Source organism: Megalops cyprinoides, chromosome 23, assembly GCF_013368585.1.
Source record: "Megalops cyprinoides isolate fMegCyp1 chromosome 23, fMegCyp1.pri, whole genome shotgun sequence".
In the NCBI taxonomy this organism is placed as follows: domain Eukaryota; kingdom Metazoa; phylum Chordata; class Actinopteri; order Elopiformes; family Megalopidae; genus Megalops; species Megalops cyprinoides.
In genome coordinates this window covers 17,369,732-17,384,817 of record NC_050605.1, presented here as the reverse complement: position 1 = coordinate 17,384,817, position 15,086 = coordinate 17,369,732, and the positions used below count along the sequence as shown (strand labels likewise).

The 15,086-nt window shown below is 51.9% G+C and overlaps 1 protein-coding gene across 2 annotated transcripts in view; it reads right to left on the bottom strand.

Annotated features, from left to right (window-relative positions):
* Positions 1-15,086, bottom strand: part of reln (reelin) — a 128,949-nt gene that overhangs the window by 84,223 nt on the left and 29,640 nt on the right. The gene's annotated exons all lie outside the window — the stretch shown is intronic.

The following is a 15,086-nucleotide window of genomic DNA, read 5'->3' as shown; positions in this document are numbered from 1 at the left end:
CAGAGCTGGGGGGGGGGGGCGGGGAGGGAGCGGGGGGGGGGGCTCGTTCGAGGGCGGGTATCGCAGCTCGCTGCTCTGATCCGTTTGTTTTCGCGGAGATCGGAGCGGAGCACACAGAGACAGCGAGCTCGCAGGCCAGCGCTCAGCTCCGGTGTCTCACAGCTCCCCTTTTTGCGCGGGGGAGCTCAAAGTTTCGGCTGCAGGGCTCGGACGCAGGCCTGTGTGTGGTGGAGCTGCCCTCGTGCGCTTCTGAGCTTCATTGTGTGCGAGCGATCGGGTGGAAGAGCCTGAGTGGCGGTATGTGTGTCAGTGGATCCACAAGTGCGGACGTGCGGCATGCATGAGCGATCCTCCCACCGGCACCACCACCAACCCCCCCCCCCCTCGCCGCCCCCCTCTCGCCTTGTCAAAAGCCCCCCTGCAGCTGATGTGATCCAACCGGTCCTGCTGTCATCCAGGGAAATCACAAAACTCCCCAGCAGGAAAGTCCCTCTTGGATGCGTTGGGGGGTGGTGGTGGTGATGGTGGTGGGAGGAGGGGGTGAGGGATCAGCACCGGAGCCCCCCCTTGTCTCAACAGACAGACAGCAAAGCGCTAACAGGCGCGTCTGTCAGGCCCAGATGCATCATGCGCATTAAACATGCGCCTCTGACCCGCGCCCCTGCACCCCGGTGCAGTCACCCCCGCCTAACGAGCTCCTGCAGGCCTTGCCGGAGATTCACCAGACCGCTCCAATAAATATTTATACAGCGGAGAGCACAGGGCCCTGCCGGCATCCTGCCTCCACCCGCAACTGGCCGCGCTACGGCTGCCGCGCGGTAGCGCCGCGACACTAACAGCCCGCTCTCACATTCAGAGCAGGTCCTGCCTCTTCTCCGCAGCCCTGCCAATAAACCACCGGGTGAGAAATGTTCAGCGGCGCAAAGGCAAGACCGAATCACCTTCAAAATTGGACCATAAAACATAATAGCCGAACACGCGGCGCAACCTTAAACGCCGGCAATTCATCCGCCGCCATAAAAAAAGGACGAGTCCTTTGTTAGACTAGCAAAAGGCAAAGAAAGAAGAAAGAGCTTCCGTGTCAGAAAATTCTGGAAAAATCGCAGAAAACTCTGGCGGAGGTCGGAGCCAAAGATGGTTATTACGCCACCAAAGCTCAACACCCCTGAAGGTGGAGCGTTTCCCTGCACAGATGAGAGCTGCAGATTGCACTGAGGATCTGGGGCGAGACCACGCTCCTCCTCCTCCTCCTCCTCCTCCTCCTCCTCCTCCTCTCGAAGACAACCCCGAGGTTGGCTGAGAAGACAGCCAGGTGCCGGCGTCTTCGCAGCACATAAGAGCCCTGGCCTCTTCTGGCACCGGCTCTCCTCTAAGAGGAACCGTCACAGCGACCTGCCAATCACTCCGCCATGGCAACCGAGTGGCATTGCCATGGTGACACCGGAGGTCTGCCCGGCGCTGCCAGGACGAAGCTGTGTGGTAATGGCCATGGAGAGGACTGCCAGTTGCCGGGGGGGAAAAGGGGCAACAAACACTGTGGGAACCGAAATGGGGAATTTGCCACATGAATGGAGGGTAGTTCAGCTAGCACTAAAGGCACCTGGAGGTGTCCTTATTGTGTGTGTGTGTGTGTGTGTGCGCGCCTGCGCGCGCTCGGGGTTGGGAACGCTGAATGTGTGGGGTGAAACAGTGAAACTGTTACCCCCATATATCAAAGGAACAATTCAGCTTTTATGGAAGCCATCCATCCATCATCAATCGGCCATAACCTCGGAGGCCAAAGTAATGCATAAATAAGAAAAGATGCATTGTGGGGGCTGGCACGTGTTAAAACGGCGCTGACAGTTCCGATCTGATGTGCCGAACAGCCTGTTTTCTCCCGCAAAGCTTTCCTCGGGTCCTAACCCGCAGCACTGAGACATCCGCCTTCTTCCTGTTCCGTATCTGAGCATTTGATTTTGCAGCTCATGTTATGATTAGCTCTCATTCATGCACATTATGATTAGCTTTTAGCATTAGCTTCCACGGTGCCACTGTCCAGAGAGTTTTGGCATTTTTCCCAACACTTTGATACACAAATCTTCAGAGACTTCAAACGGTGACATATTTAATGCCCCAGAATCTTGACAGACTGAGGGGTTGTGTCTTCTTCCACAGATCAGCTGACAGAGGCCCTGGCTTCTCTTGCGACCGCCGAGGTGCTGCACAGAATTCGTTAGAGATTTCAGCAAGACAAACACTTGCGGGGCCTCCGTGTCCGTCACGGAGCAAATGGAAACAGCCCTCCCTCTCAAGCACAGCAGTTATTTCTGTGGTCGCCGTTTGTTTGCTAATTAGTGGGTGGTCTGGCGTGTTTATTGACTGTTTGAAGTGTTGAATGGGTTTTCACAACCGTGCTGGCTCGTGGTAGCTAGCAGCGGTTACTTGCTGGATGCTCGGTTGAGTAAATGCTGTGCGCGGCTGGAGTCGGAACATCAGGAGATAAGTTATTACACCACTGCTACAGTCATGTTTCACAGGACCAGCGTTTCACCAATGCCCTACAGTTATGAACTGAGCAGGCCTGGGGACACCTCTGGTGCAGCAGTGTAGCAACAGTGGTAAGGAGCAGGACCCGTAACTAAAAACACTGCCAGTTCGATTCCCTGCTGGGGCACTGCTGCTGTACCATCGGGCAAGGTAATTAACCCAGAATTGCCTCGGTAAATATCCAGCTGTATAAATGGATAACATGTAAAAATTGTAACCTGTGTAAGTTGCTCTGGATAAGAGTGTCTGCTAAATGCCAATAATGTAAAGTAATCTAATAATTGTGTCACTAAGGTGTGAACCCAGCAACAACGTCCTGCATCCAGTAAGCATTCTCCATCTGCATGGGTGTAGGGGTGGAGGTATGTGTCTCACAAGGACAGCAAAGCGAAACGCTCCAGTTTGAGATCTGAGATGTGAAGAGTAATGACTGAGGACAGTGACATCTAAAGAGGCATGGGAGGGGGCAAAGTCACAGAGCGCCTCTCTATGCCCCTCTCCCACAGGTCCAGGGGGCCCGGGAGTACACGTCCCCAATGGGGGGGGGGGGGACTGAACTCGTCCATCTGTCCGTCCCACGGGGACACCTCGCCTGTCCCCTCGCACGGGCGTCCCAGCCACGCCTGTCAGGGCGCTCCCGGGAGGAGTCACGCTAATTTGATTTTTAATCTGTCGCGACTCCCGGCTAATTATTTGAGGTCTTGATTAATTAATCCGATTTGACTTGTGCTAATTTTGCGCCCCGCGAAAAAAAAAACGCGAGGACGACCCGGCCCTCTCAGAGGCGGCCGGGTGACACACACGCATACAAACACACGCGTGTGGACGGCAGGGGGACAGGTGCTGAGGCGGACCCTGCGCGCACACACGCGTGCGTGCATGTGTGTGTGTGTGAGGGCGGGGCTGCCCGAACGATGGCGAAAACCCTGCGGAGGGCTGCCATTCTTCACAGCACACAGAGGAGGACCCTGCGGAGGGAACGCGGCCCAATCTGACAGAACGGCACCGGAAGGCACCGGAATAATTACTGTAACAGCCTGCCTCTCGAAAGGGGGGCGAGACAGGAAGAAGGTCACAGAGCGATTTCCCGCGCCAGATCTGGGTCAGTCGGGATACGGCTCCCCTTGCGGAGTGCTTATGTGTGGAAGGCCAGACGCATGCAGCAAGCCCCGGGTCCAGCCTTTCAGCACCATTAGAGCGGACCAAAGGGAGGACCCAAAGCCCTTGCTCTGGCTCTTAGCTCTAGAACTTAGGGAATGCATTTTATATGAGCTTCTAGGACACTCCATGTGAGCACTTCAGATATCTTCTGTTCTTTTTTTTCTTCAAAAGAACTTTTAAAGTAAAGATGCCATGAAGAACATCCCGCAAGAGAACTGTCTTGTCACGACATCTCATCGCCATTGCAACGAAGGGAAGGAAACTCTGTATTTGGGGCGAAAGCATAACAGGACAATTTGCTCACAGCATTTCCACCGTCCCTCCTCTCGTCCACTGTCACTTCATCTCAAACTGGGGACACAAAGAGACGCCCTAAAATGCTGGCAGAGTAAAAGGGTTTTGCTCACTAAGTGGTGAAGAGGAATCCTGACTACCCTTAAGATGCTGTTTAACGCTGCGGACCATGCGCCTGTGTGCTTGCAGTGTCTCACATCTACCAGAGACACAAGCAGGAAGAGGAAGCTGGGGCCGCCAGCGTGGCAAAGCGGTTGAGGAAATGAACTCGGGATGAGAAAGACTGCAGGTTCAAAGCAGACTGTACCCTTGAGCAAAAGTACTTTAACCTGAATCGCCTCAGGAAATATCCCAGCGTTATGAATGGATCGTGTGCGAAATATGTAAGCCGCGTTAAGTCACCCAGGAAAGGAGCATTACCAGATTCTCACTCAGAGGCTTCCTGTGATGATGTGGTGTAGCGCTGTGCTCCCCAGTCAAACTCCCAGCCTTTTCACAAAACTCACTGCGGCTCTGTGATGGTGCACTGCCTGTGTGCCTGTCCCACACTACACTCCCAGCAACTGCCTTATCACACAGTCTTTTCACAAAGAGAAGTCTCTCTCTCCTCTCCTCCTCTTCCCTCTCTTTCCTCTCTCCCGTCTCCGACTCTCTGTGTTACAGATTTGCAGGTTTACAGTGGGAAAATCGGGGCTCTCAGAAGAGGGGTACACTCACTCCCTGAGCCCTTTCATGTTGAAGACTAGCAGGCCCGCTCTCTAGATGGAATTGTCGCACACCCACACTCGCGCATCGTCTCTCTCCCTCCCTCCCTCCCTCTCTCTCTCATTCCCTCTCTCCCGCCTCTGTCTTTCTCTCCCCCTCTCTCTAGGAGTGCCTGAGAACCACACACAGCCAAACACGCCTGGCTCATACTGTACACAAACACACAGTCTATGCGAAACTCTGGGTGGCCAATTTTTATTTATTTGGTTGCCAGCAGTTTATCCGTGTCAGAAAATATGTCAGGCAATTCCTTCAGCATCAGTTGCGATCCAACAGCTGTAGTCAGATGAATTTGTTCCAAGACATATTATATGAGCTTTCATTTTTAAACTGTTTTGTCATCCACTTATACTTAGTCTCTGTGACACACACACACACACACACGCACACACACACACCCACACACACACACACGCACACTCACGTACACAAACAGTGCTGATGTGCCTCTGACTTCTGGACCCATACTGTCCAGCCCAATAATAGTCTGTGACTTCACTTGTGTCACTTGGCGGTCACGGTTAATAAAAATACCTCGGACAGTGCCCCTTTGCATGCTAGTTCTCTGTCCTGTCTGAAAGGAAATATCCGGATGAAGGACAGAGCGGAGGGACTGAACGACAGGGAGGAGGGAGCTACAGCAGAGCTGAGGAGGGTAAGGAGGGAAGAGGAGAGGAGGAGGGGAGGAGAGGAGAGTGGGCACCCCGATTTCATTACATTATTGTCATTTAGCAGACGCTCTTATCCAGAGCGACTTACATAGGTTACAGTTTCACGTATATTATCCATTTATACAGCTGGATATTTACTGAGGCAATTGTGGGTTAAGTGCCTTGCCCAAATGTACAGCAGCAGTGCCCCAGTGGGGAATCGAACTGGCAAACTGTTGCTTACGGGTCCTGCTACAGCGCCGCCCGCCGGTTTCCTCTCTCATCTGTAGGCCTCCCCTCGGCAGCGCAGGAGACGCCCGCAGAAACGGGGGGGCACGTCCCCCCCCCCTCCCCCAAAACGCCACGGCCATTACTCAGCCGCTCCGCCGGGCGCAGAGAAGCGCACAAATGCTGGGCCACCTGTTTGCTCGCCGAGGCTGCGGGTTTGAGAGGGAGGGCCGGGGTGGCGGCAGAGCGACACAGACACCGTCGACAACAGCGCAATCTGCGCCCGGACGCGCGTGCCAGCAACCCGCAGAGATTTACAGGCACGGGAGACACATCAGGTCGAATAAATAACCGTCCCTGACAACCAATCTCATCTCGGAGAGCTAACGAGCCGCTCACATCCGAGCGCTTCTTCACTCAAGATGACACCCCTGTGCATGGCAAATTGCACAGCTGACTCTCTGTTTTTTTTTTTTTACATAATGGCTATCAGCAGCTAGATATATTTACTTACATAATTCAGGTTAAGTAACTCACCCGAAGAAGTGACCTTAAAAGTCTCTGGTTACAAACACAGTTGTACTGATCGGTGGTATGCCAATGTTAACGCTGAATTAATGCCGTATTAATGCTGTATTGTGTTATGGGTTATGGAGGTTATGGAGGTCGCAGCGGTTCGTGTGTGTCAGTGTGTGTGTGAGTGAGCAGCAATGTGCGTGTTAGTGAGTGTCAGTGTGAATGTGTGTTGCTGAGTGACTGTGTGAAGGAGTGTGAGTGAGTTTCAGAGTCAGTTTGAGTGTTTGTTAGTGAGTCTGAATTAGTGAGTGTCAGTGTGTATTAGTGTAAGTTAGTGAGTGCCAGCATGAGTGAGTTTTCCGTGTCAGTGTGAGTGGGTATTAGTGAGTGCCAGTGTGAGTTTCAGTGTCAGTCTGAATGTGTATTGTTGGGTGTCAGTGTAAGTTTCACTGTCAGTGTGAGTGGGTATTAGTGAGTGTCAGTGTGAGTGTGTATTAGTGATTGTCAGTGTGAGTTTCAGTGTCAGCGTGAGTGGGTATTAGTGAGTGTCAGTGTGAGTTTCAGTGTCAGTCTGAGTATTGCTGGGTGTCAGTGTGAGTTTCAGTGTCAGTGTGAGTGGGTATTAGTGAGTGTCAGTGTGAGTGTGCATTAGTGAGTGTCAGTGTGAGTGGGTATTAGTGAGCGCTGGTGTGAGTTTCAGTGTCAGTGTGTGTATGTGTTAGTGAGTGTCAGTGTGAGTTTCAGTGTCAGTGTGTGTGTGTGTTAGTGAGTGTCAGTGTGAGTGGGTATTAGTGAGTGTCAGTGTGAGTGGGTATTAGAGAGTGTCAGTGTGAGTGGGTATTAGTGAGTGTCAGTGTGAGTGGGTATTAGTGAGTGTTGGTGTGAGTGTCAGTGTCAGTGTGTGTGTGTGTTACTGAGTGTCAGTGTGAGTTTCGGTGTCAGCACGCACACTGGAAATGGTGCAGTCAGAGAGCTGTCAGCACAGAGTCAGGGAGCAGGTTGATCACAGAGCCGCAGCGTGTTTGAAGTCTCAGAGGGACTGACAGCTCCTTTCTCCTCTGGGACACCTTCCCCTCTCCCCCATCCTCCCTCTTTCTCCCTCTCTCTCCATATCCCTCTGTATTTGCTCTCTCTCTCTCCTCTCACAGCCCTACTGAAAGGGTGCAGCAGCGGTTGTTATACTATTCGAGAAAAAAAAAAGAAAACACAGACAGCTTTCGCACTCTCAAAATAACTTTAAACACGTTTGCAAATAACAGGCAGACATTTTCATGCCCTGTTTATTTGTTCTGGAGTTTGACTTGACTTGGGAGTTAATGGGATCAAGTATAAAGTCAACAGAAGTCCCCATAAATGACTTATGAGGGCATTGGGTGTGTGTGTGTGCTTGTCTCTCTGTAAAAGAGAGAGAAAAGTGAGGCTGGCAGAGGAGTTTGAATGTGTGTGTGTGTGTGTGTGTGTGTGTGTGTGTGTGTCTGTGTGTATGAGATGAAGAAAGGAGGAGAAAGGAGTAAAGGTATTTCTGCATGGACAGAGTGCATATATGTGTGTTTCTGTGTGTGACACAGGGAAGATGTATGTGGTACTGCCTGTGACAGAATGAGTGTATTACATATATATGTGTGTTTCTGTGACAGAGTGAAGCTGTATGTGTGTTTCTGCATGTGATAGAGTGAAAGTGTGTGTGTGTGTGTGTGTGTGTTTCTGAGTGTGACTGTGTGAACTTGTGTGTGTGTGTGTTTCTGTGTGCGACAGCGTGAAGGTGTGTGTTGACACTTGAAATTTGTGTCAACGTGTGACTCATTGCATTTGAGTGTCACCTCTGACCCCTCATCCACGAGACAGAGCATGCTGTGATTTTAATCCCATCAAACAGACGCAGATCCATCCGTCATTCGGACACTGCCGCCACTCAGATGGCTGTGCCGTTTAAGATTGCTCTCCGTCATGTCCAGACCCGCCCCCTCCCCGTACGTTCCAATCGCGTCGTGCGGGCCTATCGGCAGGCAAAATAAATACATATATGCAAATGCAGGCAAAAATGAAGCTCAGCAGCCCGTTGAGTGATCTGTCACTGACTGCATTCTCAGGGACTCAGCACCTGCACAGCGACAACAATTATACAGCATCACCGTGAGTGATAGAGTACACCCTACATCCTCTCCCTCTTTCTCTCTATCTCCATCATCTCCTCATCTTCTTTCCCTCTTTTCGTCTCTCTCCGTTTCCACATCCTCCCATCTCCTCTCCCTCTATCCCTCTATCCATCACCCCCAAAACACCACCTACTCTTCCTTTCTCTCCTAACCTCCATCACCCCTGAAATTTCCTCTACTCTTCCTCTCGTTCCATCTCCATCACCCCTGAAATCCCCTCTATTCTTCCTCTCTCTCTCCCTCCCCATCACCCCTGAAATTTCCTCTTGTTGTTCTCTCTCTCTCACTCTCTCCATCCTCTCCACCTCTCCTTCTTTCCCTCCATCTCTCTCTGTCTTCATCATCATCTCCCATCTCATCTATTTCCCTCTCTCGCTCCCTGCTCCATCACCCCCCCGAAATCCCCTCCCCTCTTTCTCTCTCTCTCTCCATCATATCTGAACCCCCCCCCCCCCCCCAATCCTCCTCTTACTTTCTCTCACAACTGGCAAACGGCCGCCTGCTTGAAATGCACCAGCACCGCCGTGCTCGTTGAAGGCAATGGCTGTCGACGGGTGGTTTTGCACGCTCTTCCCTGAGTGGATGACCCGCTCTGAAGAACGCTGTCTCCACCGGAACACAATGTACACATCTCTTTCTACCTCTCGCTCTCCCTCTCTCAAAAAACTAGCTCCTGTGCACCGGAGCTTACAGTGACTTCAGTGTCTGCAGGTCTACATCTCCACGGTAGACTGCCTTTGCATTTCAGCGCATGAAATCTGAAAAAAGCGTGACGTTCAGGGTTTCCTCCTGTATGGGACACAACCATTTCCCTGTGCAAATGAAACACTGCATTTGGAAAATGTCCGCACATGCCCTTGGTTTATCTGCTTGTTATCTGCTCAGCCCCCTTTAATCTCATACACGCTACAGAGGAACCGCACGCAAACATTAACGAAATTGTGCTCTTCAGACACACGGACTGAACGTGTGGGTTGTGCGCTGTTGCCATGGATGCCTGAGTTTATTTCTGCCTCGGACGAAACAAACCCATGATTCCTTTGCCCTTCGTTTGCCACCCAAAGTGCACGGATAACGAGGAGGACGAACGCAAATTCTAATAAAAGATGAATTAGAGGTGGTGCCAGCATTAAGAGGCCAGCTCTAAGCAGAACACGTTTTCCCTTCTTAAAAGACACGGCCCTGGAAGGAAAACAAAGCTCTACTAATGGAATAAAACTGGGAGTTTAAAGAAAGAAAAAAAAAAAAAACAAAGCAATTGAAATTCCCCAGCAGCTGAGTCAGTCTGGTCTCGTGTTGCTTTCTGGCAGGGTGGGTGGCAGCAAGACCAGCCCCCTCCCCCCAAAAAAAAGAAACACACGTATGCAAGAACACACACACGTGTGCCCCATTAGCTTGAGACTATATTTAGCATCTTTTTGGAGGAGATCGGTTTCATCTCTTTTCCAGAGCTGCTCCGTGTTGTGTCTCCGCTGCCTCCCGCCAGCCCCGCACCTTCCTGAGGGGGTTGATAAAATGGGTGAGGGCGTGCCAGGCCCCCCGGCCCCCCGGCCCCCCGGCCCCCCCCCCCCCCCCCGGCACTGGCACTGCTCAACCCCTCGGCCGTGCTGCACCATGTTTCCACCTCGTGGTTCGGCCCGCGGAGCAAGATTCTGCGGTAAACCACCGCTGGGGTAACGGAGGGGGCCGGCAGCCTCTCTCGCTGCACCGAACCTCGCGGTGCTGCCGTTTCTGAGAGCCGAAATGCCCTCCGCCCGCCTCCTCAGCACCCCGCACCACTCGATGCCTTCCTTTGATCTCTCGACGAGGGGGTGTCGGACTCTGCGGACTCTTCAAAACACAGACTCGGAGACTTTTATGGCTGGAGCTCTGGGGGCCATTGTCTAAGTTCGGCACCGTGGTTTCATTAAAGTCGAGTTTTCCCAAAAAAAGGGCCCTGTGTCTCCGCGTCTGCCTCCCGCTCTTTTAAGTGGTTTATGAGTTTTCCGAGGGCAGCGGTAGCCCCTGACGAGGCCTGACGCTGGGTGTGTGCTCCCTCCGGGCCCGCGCACCGTCTCTCTGTCTGTAGCCAACCACGGCTCCGACCACATTAACCACCAGACACCCTGACTCTCGTCCCCCTCGGTCTCTCCCTCTCCCTCTCTCCAGCTCAGTCTTCCCGGTCTCTAGCTGTAAGCAGCGCAGGCAGGGCCGCACGGAGCACGCACGTCAGACTTTCTCACTTCTTCTCAGCCGCACTCACATAAAAAAAAAAGAAAAAAACACACAGGCTGTAAACCTCCCACATCCCGCAGCGGTGAGCGCGTCAGGCCCGGCTCTCCCGGTCCAGCTCTCCCGACCCGGCAGGCGCGGCCTGCACCGCAGCTGCGACGGTGTCAGGGCCGCGGACCACCTGCAGTGGCACAGGTGCTGCTCACCTCTGACAGCTTCAAGACACGCCAACTGCAGCCAACGCGCAGCATCGCACAGACTCAAAGGCCGTGCACTGATTGGCTGCTCTGACACTTGCGCAGGAAGTCAGTGCCTTTGACTGATAAGCCGAGATAGACACCGGTGCCGTTGAGCACTTTCTACCTCTCAAGTTGTTGTGGCGCTGGTATTGCATGACAGGCTTCCTACGGTAGTCAAACAACACTGAAATCACGAGTACTGGTAACCAGGCAGCCCACTGAATGAATGAAGGAATTCATGGCATGGATATTATGCCTTTTGTCCCTTTCAAGGACGTGAAAGTGTTCTGAAGTGTGTGTGTGTGTGTGTGTGTGTGTGTGTGTGTGGGAGTCGGGGGGGGGGGGGGGGTTGTTATGCATAACCATTTTGCACCACAGCTGAGGGGGAGAGGAAGGGATTTATTTAACTAATTTGACAGCGGTTAACAGCAGGATCATTATGGCCAAATTAAAAAGATTTTGGAAAATCCATACTCTCTGCCATGGGATTTTTGAATGACCACAGAGGGCAGGGACCTTGGTTTCGTCTCTCAGTGAAGATGTCCCACTACAGAACAGTGTCCTCGTCACTGCACAGGGCCATTCTTTTGTTTGGTTCTTTGATTTTCCTCAAAAGTTTGCCCATTACTGGCCAACCCCAGTGTCAGGTTCAGGGGTCCATTCCCTGAACCGGACGGTGTCGGGCTGGGGTACGGAGGGTTGCGGTGTCAGATAGATAGAGAGAGAGAGAGGGAGAGGGAAACGGCTCCCTGTTGGAGCCTTGCTGTAGCGCTCTCCACGCTCCTCAGTTCCCCTCCCCTAACCGCCAGCCAGAGAGGGGATTCCTCGCATTCCCGTCACCACCGCCACCCTGCGTCACACATCTGTGTCTCACATGCGCCCCCACCCCCCACCCCCACCCCGCCCCTCACCAACCCCCCTCCAGCTGCTAACATCAGGGCTGCCAGACACATGGCGCGCTACGGGGGCCCCTGGGGTCCACACAGAGGCCGTCCGGGGTGAGGGACAGCGGGGGGGGGAGGACATTCCCCGAATTTCTTACACGAAAACACCAGCCACCATCCATAGTCGAAATACAATTTCCAACCAAGAGCTGACACTCTGGTGCCAGTGGTTTGCCTGCGAATTTCTCCATCAGCAGCAACGAGCAGAGCAACAGGCATAGTTAGATTCTTCCACTGTTGCACTGAATAGCAATCAGATGTTCCCTCATATCTAATTTCCCTCTTCCAGAAGCGAGTCTCTGTGGCCTTCCAACTAATTACGGAGGACTCTGAGCCTTCAGGTGCAGCCCGCTTGCTCGTAGTGTCTCACAGAGATGTTTTTCCTCATCTCGGAGCTCCTGCTCAGCTCATAATGAGGGGTGCCTGGAGACGAGCTCAGATCACTCCCGGGATCTGTCTGCATATATGGTGGAAGACAGTTCAGGAGATGGAGGATGACAGTCTGACAGGGGCCCAGTACGTAAATTAAGCGTGTGCAACACTTAACACCCTACCCTTCTCTATTCCCGCCTGTACAGTATTTGCTTGGCTATTCTTTTTTTTTACTTAATTTTTCAGCAACTGGTTAATTGTTCAGCTCCATAACTTCCTCAAGGTCGCAGGCTCTACTGAGAGACGAAAGATGAGAGATGAGAGAGATGCACAGAGACAGAGAGAGAGACAAATAAAGAGAATGAGAGAGAGAACTGAGAGGGGAATCAAAGCAAGGCCGCACACAGCACGGATCTCCTCGGCTGAGCCCAGTATGGAAGCGCACCGTCCTGGAACCCTCCTGCTGGGGTGTGGCAGAGGAACAGGGCGGGACGGACGGGTTTGAGTGATGCACGGGCACCGAGGGTCCAGGTCATCCTGCTGGTACCGATCACAGCGAGAAGCGGTCTGACGGCCGTGCGCACACGTAGGCTTCGCGTCCTTCGCGGCCGGTCTTTGTCTCTCTGCAAATCCTCTGTCACGCATTAACGGTTTGGGACTCTGTTCAAGGAGCTCCTATAAAGAGGAGGAATGACGGAATCTCTGCAGCCCCAACCTGGAGCTCTTCCCGGATGAAGGTTCGGCCAGCTATAAATAAAAAAAACGTGTTTTCTCTAAACTACGCTGGCACGGAGCGCCCCAGAACAGAGGAACAATAGCGAAAGCCACATTAAGCAGAGAACGGAGCTGAGGGATCTGGAGATCCGACATTCCCCCTCCACGGCCCCCCCGGGGGTGTCCCGGCACGTCTCCAGCCATTCTTTCATTTAATTTATTCACTTTAATTTAAACAAGGGGGTCAGCTGAGAGTTCATTTCTCATTTACAGTTGATGACCCGGGGAAACAAGGAGCATAGAGGATGCGAGGGGTTGAGTAGCCAATCAGCAGGAGGGTGGTGATCAGGTGACCTGGCTACAAGAGGCAATTTGCATCACTGACCAGGACCCTGGGATGACCACCCCCTTTGGTAAATACTATGGGATCTTCAGTGACCACAATCAGTCAGGACCTCGGCTCTGGCCGTCTGACAGGAGACAGCTACAGCGTGGTATGGCTCCATGAATTTAAAACCTAGTTACTGTATCCCACACAGAGTACCGAGGGTGGGTAGCCCCTCCAGTCCCATTACACCAAAGGGAGGAAGAAGAGAAAGCCTGACTCCCTGTGCCTAAAGTCGCTTCCAAGGGTCCCTTTCCTTTCTGACAGTGTCCCTCAAATTCCTCCACAGATAAACAAAGCCATAAATGTTACAAATGCATGTCATTATGTATGCATGTGTGTATGTTTGTAAAAATAAGTAACATTTGTTCCTAACTTAAATTAAATGCAAATGTTACTACTTCTCTTTAAAAACACAGCTTGGCGAACGCATGGGCAGTGGCCACCAAAATTAATGTCAAAAACTGTCTGGTTTTGTTTTTTCTGGAAAAGTATCATTTGCATTTATTTGTAAGTCAAAGCTGAAGACAGATATTGAATAAATGCAGGGGTGAGTGCGGTCGTGTGGAAATATTATCATTTATATGCAAACTGTTTTTTTAGTCAGAGATCAGATACAATGCTAATGCTTACAATACCAATTGTAACTGAGTGTATAATGGCACATTAAAAGTCTGCTGGATGCAGGACTGTGGCCAGAGTGGCTTGGCAGTGGAGTAAGGCATGTGTCTATACCAAACTAAATGCCACAGTTGTTTTGCTCCTGTTGTATTTGTGTGTGTGTGTGTGTGTGTGTGTGTTTCATTGCAAAGAATCAGTTCAGTTACATTAGAAGGCTATCCTGTGGCCTGCTGCAATACCTTATTCGTCTTTTCTCAACCATCACACAGAGATACTATAAAAACAAACCAAAAGCCAGCACTGTATCCCTCTGGTCATCCATCATGGGGCTGTCGAATCACTGCGGTTTCTGTCGGGGAACCACCTGGGTGAGGGCTGAGGTCTTTCTGAGGTGAGAGTCGTGGACCACAAAGAGGACCTGACTCTGCCTCCCATACCTCACTGTGCCAGAAACACCACATCAGGGGTCAAAATCTGTACTCAACCCCCCCCCTACTGTAAAGCTACAACCAAGCTGAGCGGTTCAGGTTCTGGGTGGTTTTCAATGATCTTTCTGGCTGTGGTGTGCCCTCAGCAGTTCAGCCTGTACGCATCTCTGGTTCACCAGAAAGCTGCGAGCTGACACGTTGCATAACTTCGATGCTTACGTCTGCGTCTGAGTCGAAAAACTGCACAGGCGTAAATACAGAAGGGAAAATAAGCAAACGAGCAGGGGGAGGTGGAGGTAAAAAGGAAGCTTTGTTTTTTTGGGAGGGGTTTTGGTGTGGGTGGGAGATGCGGGGTTGGGAAAAAACCTCAGGATTTGGACTGAAGGCAAAGTCCAGGCAGTCATGTCCGTGTGGGCGGGCATGAGCAATCAGTGTGATGTCATGCGCTGCACCTCTGATTGATGCAATAACACAGCAATCCAGGTGAGCCTGCAACAGCCAGCCTTGTCTCCAGCTCAGGCTCGCCTGTTTCCATTTCTACAGAGCGAACGGGGTAAAATCAGGCCAAACTCCAGGTCTCACACCACAGTGAGGAGATACACAACACCAGGGGTCAAACAAAGTGTCCTCTCCCATCCTGAGGGACTTGTTGAAGGTTCTCTATCACTGTGTCACCATGATATGACATGGGAGCAGGAAGACAAATTATTCTCTCACCCTGTCTGAAACAATAAACTAGGAAATTCCCCTGGATAAGAGGGACCTCTCTTAACCCCAGGCCTCATGTAAGTTTAAAGGAACAGGACTGACTGAGGATCTAGAATAAGGAATACAAACTGTCAAGGGATTATGCCATCTCTGCTGTGAAGGTCT